The sequence below is a fragment of the Myotis brandtii genome, unplaced genomic scaffold, assembly GCF_000412655.1.
Source record: "Myotis brandtii unplaced genomic scaffold, ASM41265v1 scaffold1218, whole genome shotgun sequence".
Classification (NCBI taxonomy): domain Eukaryota; kingdom Metazoa; phylum Chordata; class Mammalia; order Chiroptera; family Vespertilionidae; genus Myotis; species Myotis brandtii.
In genome coordinates, this window is record NW_005354247.1 from 253,837 (window position 1) to 261,206 (window position 7,370).

Sequence of the window (7,370 nt, forward strand, 5' to 3'; positions counted from 1 at the left end):
TTTATATCCTGTAAGTAAATCGAATGTTGTAACCTTTGAAAAATAAGAGGTACCAGAGAAAAGGGGTTAATGTAAGAGAAGCAATTAAAACATACACATACCAGTCATTAAAAACTAATGCTGAAATTAATGCACAAATGTTGTATGTTTCTGAATGTATTACTTTTTCCCCAACTTAGAAACAGGTTATATCTTTGTAACTCAAAGCTAGCGCTATGAAGGGGAAACTTTTGTATACCTAATTATTTAAATGAAGTAAGAGTCTTGAAATATGTGACGAAGTAGCCCAAAGTTCATAAGGCCATATACTAACCCCCAAAATTTAGGTTTTATAAAAACAGATTAAAAAGCCAAATCAAAAAGAAAAAAAAAGGGGGGGGGATTTTTTTTCCTAAAACAAAATTGTAATCTTTTCCTTGCTCAATAGAAAACATTTTTTAAAGCCCTAGGAAAAAAGGGGGGAAAGATTCAGGAGAGATTCACTGGTTAAATTAGGCTCTTTTAAAAAAAAAACAAAACAGGTTTTATTGATTTCAGAGAGGAAGGGATATGGAGAGAAACACCAATGATGAGAATCATTGATTAGCTACCTACTGCATGCCACACACTTGAGATTGAGCCTACAATGTGGCCTGACCAGGAATCGAACTGTGACCTCCTGGTTCATAGGTTGACACTCAACCACTCAGGCCACGCCAGCTGCGCTAGGCTCTTCCTTTTGAAGAACACTCAAAGTTAGTCTACTCCATATTTTCATGTCTAATTGCCAAAGTCCTTCCTTAAATTGAACACTTAAATTTCATCTGTTAAAAGTGCTTCCCCAAAAATAAGACAACTATTATCTTTACTTACATATACATATATTCAAAGAATAATGGCTAAACATTCATGTTTCACAGAATTACATCTGTTTTCTATATTTTGTTAAAATCAAAATAAAACACACTAAACTTAGTCCACAGAGGAAGAGGAAAGACACTTCAACCCACATATCTGAACAGCTTTTTAAAAAAGCATCCACATATTTTACAAGATGCTCATTTAACACTATTATTTTTTTCAATCATGAGAAAATAACCTCTTAATTTACTTGGAGAATCACCTGGTTTCCCTGAATTTATTTTACTATTAATATACTTTAACTTTTCAAGTTGTACTTTCAAACTCAGAAATGAGAAAGCTCTGATAAAAGAACCAAAGTCTAAAGACTAAAATTGAAAGTCAAAATACAGAAAGCAATATCAAGGTCCATCATATGCCTTGACCCGATTAGGGACCTCACAGGCACTTTGAGAAAAGGAATAGATGCTTACTGAATAATCCAAGCTCTCACTTGCATGTTTAAAAATAATTTCATCTTTCTTACCAACCAGTGGTCTCTCCTGACTTTCCAAATTAGTTAATGGTACCATCTACTCCCTGCCCTTTAAAATCTTGAGTGTTTTTTCTTTCTTCTTTACTTTCATAATCAATTAGAGATCAAATGCTGTCAACTCTTTTTCCTGCTCACCTGTTCCTTCCTATGTCTCCAGGTCCTAGTTTAGTTTCATTTTAGGCTGACACAACGGCAACATTATCTTGTCTCCCTTCCTCCAATTCTCGTGTCATTTCTTTAGTTACATTGGACACTGTATCCAAATAATTTTCCAATAATACATTTTGTGTAATCAGACCCCTCTGTGTCTGTTAAAAAACCTTCAACAAAAATAACTAAAATTAAAAGGGAAGTCTACATGGAAAAATATCTGCAGCAAATTACTACTAAATAGTATTTAATACAACCAAAAAATATGAAAAATATCAAGGCTCTACTACATAAATGAACAGAAGTCTTGAATAGACTAATAATCAGTAAGTAAAAATCCAACCTCACTAGTTAACAAAATCATTACAAAGAAAAAGAGAGTTTAACAGATTTTTCACCTATTAAATTAGCAAAAATGATTATAATTACAGACTACCCAAAGCTGACAATTAAACTCACAGGGGTGGTGACAGTGTAAATTATTTTTCTTTTGGAAAACAACATGGCAATGTTTCAAGAGCCATAAAAATATTCATACAATGACCTTTTAAATCAACCCTCAAAGTCCAAAAGACAGAAAATATTGTATGCACATAGATGATGATTATAGCACAATCTTGAAGGACTAGAAACCTAATTATAGACAGGCAACAGAAAAATGAAGTTAAAAGCAAAATAATTTGATGGAATATTTTCAGATATTAAAATTATTACAGAGACTGCATAGTCATATTGAATGTTAAAGGAAAAACTAAAATAAAAAAATATTCTAAGACTAAAGAAAGAATATGTGTACAGACCAGGAAGAAAACACTTTTAAAATTTAATGTTGGGGTAGGATTAAATATGATTGATTTGTTTAGTTCCATTTTGATTTGTAAAATTTGAAAATAAAACAAAAATTAATCATCATTTCCTGCTCACAACCCAGCTTTCAATGCTCTGTTCCAAAACCTGTAGAGAGGACAAGAACCTGATATAATTCTGATGGCCTCAAACAATTTTCCCAATGTAATCTTTAGCTAGTCATCTTCTCCAAAGTGCTTTACTCACTGTCCCAAATATAGCTTTCCAGACATAATTGTATTCTCGGTCACAACCTTCCATCCACTTAGAATGTCTTCTTCCTTTCTTCTACTTTAACATATTAAATCTCACTAACTTTGAGAAGTCTTCAACGATCACTAAGTGAATTTCTTTCTGTTCAGTATTATCAATTTGTCCTTTTATAAGCAATTAGATGGACTGAACTGCCATGTTTTAAATCTTTCAGAAGTTAATCTAAATTGATTGCATCTTTTGAAATAACTACTTTTTACTTGCTTCCACATGTTTAATTTTCTTTCTTTTACTGACAGTAAGCTCCTCACCAGGTAGAAATGCCACTAGGTAACCTAGATCAGCTTGAATCCAATCCTAAAACATGCTGTCATTCTAGTTTGAATTATAAATGAAAGAAAACCAGTATCAATAACTCCATGTGTCTATAAAATCACCAGTGACATCTAATAGGGCAAAAGATCAGACAGAGATTGCAAAGGTTACTTTGGTTACAAATAAGCAAATTTTGTAACTTAAAAAACAACACCCCACACTCATTAGGAATCATCAAGGAGATACATTCAACACAGTAATGTTCTACTTCTCTAGATAGACATTTATAGAAACTGTACAGTGGAACAAATCCTATCACTTTTCAAACGAGATATATGTAATAGTAACATGACTAATCTTGATTATTAAAGAATAGTTAAGTGAAATTGCTTACCAGAAACATAATTTTCAACAGGTAACAAATCTTAGGTATTTAAAAACTGGAATACCTCCTTCATTTTTCCACAAAACGAAGCTCACTAGAAGACAAAGCCCACATACTCAGAACACAGAATGTTTTAAAATTTCCATTAAAAACACACACACAAAATTTCTTCATTTCTAAACATTTTTAAGGATGAGATCTCAAGTACTTTACCACTGTTAAAAAAAATAATCATGAAAATATTCAGTATTCTGTGATTAAGAATCCAGAAATGAAATCTATGTGAATGGGTAAACAAATCCATATGGATGTTCTAAATTTGTGATTTCAGTCTAAAATACATTGGGAAGCTAATTATATAGCCTCACTGAAACCCCTGACCAAAAAATGTAACATTTTGCTTTCACAAAAGCTTTTCATCAATAGAAGCATTATTAAAAATTTGACAATTTTGACTTTGTAGGAAACATTATTCTATTAATTGGGGCCTGTTGAAATAGGTTACAAAAAACAATTGTTACAATTTTCTTTCATTCATACCCTAAGAGATAGTCTAAGTGACTATTTAGTTACAGTTGCCTTCCATTAAGAGGTCATAAAATCCTTCAAAAAAAAAACCGAGAAAACAAAATCCTGAATAACTGTTCTGAGTTCTCTAAATCCACATTATATTAGCAATTACAAATAAATTCAGTATCAAATAAAAAATTTGGAACATCAAAAATTTTTGAAGGTAAGACAGCATCGGTGGAACATCATGAAAGAAAGAAAACCTAAATTAGCTTATTTTACATATTTTGTATATAAACATACGGACTCATAAGAAATAATGACAGAGCATCTATCATGTTTCTGACAGGCAAACACAAGAGTGATTAAAACCTCTGCTGCTTCCCTCTGGAAGTAGTGTCTCAAACCCAGAAGAGCCAAACAATTGCTAAGTAAATGTTATGAGAGGCATGAAAAGGGTCCTTGTAAGGGTACAAAATCACCAAGAGCACAGCATGCACATAAGGATGGAACGCTTCAGGAAATATAACATTCTGCTTTCACAATAGGAAAGGTTACAGGAAACACTAAAATAGTTCAACTCAACTAACTATACCATAAAAATAATTTGTTAAACTCAACTAAATATACCAAAAAAACAACTTGTTTTTAGCAACCTCTAAATGTCACTTCTGTGTAGCAAAATGTTTCACTGCACATTTATTTTTTACAGTAAAAAATAAATTAGCTTTAAGAAATTATTCCTAAGGTCCAACAAAAACTCTCAATTTTACTGCATATGTGACTTAAGACTGTAACAATTCTATTTGAACAAATAGAGACTCAGGAGAGAAAATTAAAAAAAATAAAACTAAAGAAAAACACACAATGTAATAAAAAGCAAAAGGACGACAAAAATGTAAAAGTACAGTAAGAGCAAATGCTTTTTGATGGACAGCTGTTCAAGGATTAAAAGCATTAAATGTACAATTCCTTTGGTCTTATATTTCCACTTCCGGGAATTTATTGTAAAGAAATAATCAGCGATGTGAAGGAAAATCTTGGTGCCTAGAAATTTTAGTCACAGATGTCAGTTCTTAGGCAAAATCTTGTAAAATATATACAAGGCTATTCAGCCATATTGCTGAAATAGAAAACTTAAGAGATCAGGTTATATGAATTATTGTGCACCTACCTTGTAGAACACTATGCGGCCATAAAAATGCTTTAAGGACAAAATATTTTCTGTTTCCAATGTTTTCTATAAAGAAAAAAAATATGGGTAACAAAATGAGTACGACTGAAATGATTTTTATTTGGTAAAACAAAACCAATGAAAAAGTGAAATTCCTTTGTATAGTATAAACTGTACCTTTTGGTGGAGGGAATACAAAGACTGTGGTGTTCTTCTTTTGGCTTTTTAGTAATTTCCAAATGCCCACTGATGTGGTATTTGGAGAGTAACCGCTGGAAGTTATGTAGCGAAATTACAGGCGATTGCCCAGGGAAAGTTCAGCAGCACAGTGTAGCCTAAGGAATAAAGAAATTTACTTCACTTGTAAACTCTTATTGAAGTATCTTTTTTATATGTCATATTTTTAAATTGGGAGCAAAACATCATGAAACAGCTCATATTAGTCCATGATAAAAATATTAAGTACTTAAAAAAACAGAAATGAGAACCACACGGAATGGGTAGACAAATTCATAAATATGTCCTAACTTTAAGGTTTCATTCTAAAATACACCTGAAAAAAATAAAAACATCACACCTGATAGCTAACTGTACAGACTCATTTGAACCCTTGACCAAACAAAACAGCTTTCAACTACCATTCTTCCATTTTGCTATTTAATGGCTCTCCTTTTTTGGTCCATAGAAAATTTTTCCAGGCAGCCTCCCCAATTTTAAAGATTTTTACAGACATGAGAATTCCCCTCAGTAACACTTCACGATATTTGTCACGGAGAGGTCCTGTTCCCTTCAGGCCAACAATACCCATAAGTTACTAAAACTTATCCATAGTATTCAAAACAGGGGCAGTATTATCATGATAATTTAAGAAGCTATCCAGATCAGTGCCCCTGGGTCACTCAATAGAAACACCAACATATATTTCAATTTCTCAATAAGTAATTTTGAGAAAAACCACTGTTCTGGATAAAAAATTGTTCCGGCTTTCCTTAAACTGTTCTCTGAGTCAATTTAGTCAACGTGGGTTATCGACGGTATTTTCCATTTCCCTGATTATTTCATTCCTTGTGACAGCTTGCCATCGACACTCCACCATTTCACATGTGCTTTTGCTTCATTCAACAAAGCACAAGGTTTTGCTAAGCGACCGGGCCCAATGGCTGCCCGGGACAAAGTCCTCTGCGGAGGTCCTTTAAGGTGCCTCTGAGCCTGCAGAGCCGCTGCTGCTGCTGCTTCCTTTCAAAGCGCAGCCTGCGCCTCCTGCAACGGGAACAGCTGCCTAAGGTCGGGGCGAGCACGTGCGTTCTCCGCATTCCGACCCGAGAGCTTCGCCGCGTGACCAGCGCGCGGAGACACCTGTCCCCACGCACCCCCCCTTCCCCGTCCTAATGAGGGAGGCGCCCAGGGCCAGCTGCACTTGGCGGAGAAAATGACAAACCCCCGACACACACTTCCAACGGGAGGAGGAGCGGTTCGGAGAGAAGCAGGACCCCGAAAACCCATCAAGCCCTCCAGAGGAGTCCAAGGACCAGCCCAGAGAAAGACTTCCCCTCCTCCGCCTCCGTCTCGTGCGGCGGGAGAGGAAGCCTCGCCCCCTTTCATCCCGCCTTCTACTTCCCACTCCGCGACAGGGAGCACTTTAACCATGGCTGCCCTGGCCCCCTCACTTCCGGTGCCGGCGACGCTAGAGCTGCGCCATCCCCCAGTCCGTCGGACAACCACAGCTTCCAACTGACCTTTTGAACAGACTCGCGACTCCTCCGACCTTCAACAGGTGCTGCCCTGGAGAGAACTGCGGACGGGTACCGCGCCGAAAGGAATCTACGGTAGAAAGACTTCGCTGTCCTCTCGCCAGAAACATGAAATGCGATAGACCTGCGGCCACCGCTGCCCAGACAAAATGGCGCCGAGAAGTCGGTTTCGCGCATGCGCCTTGGACAGGCCCTGCCCCGCCCCCGTGCCAGTCCTGGCCGCAGCTCCGGGTTCGGTTTCCATGGGACACTCCGCTGCCAATCCTCGTGCGGAACTGCTCTTCCTGACCCCCTCCGTTTACCAATCAGTGTTCAGTCAAGCACATCCGGAGTCTTTTCAACCAATCGTTTGGCAGGACTGGCTTACTCAATACTTGGTTATCCAGTAACGTTGGACCTCGGAGCCAGCCAATCACAAGTGGCAGATGTCCTACCTGCTGTTTGCGGACCAATCCGTGAAGTTTCAGAGCTACATCCAATGAGGACGGCAAGGAGGGAGCGCCAATCCGAAGCTCTTCGGCGTCATGAGCAGCCAATAAGAGTTCGTGTAGAAGCGAGTCTGCTCAACAGCTTGTTATTTGGTGGATTGTGGCAGTAAATCGGGAGAGTGGGGAACCGGGCGCAGGAATTGCCGCCGCCGCCGCCGCCGAG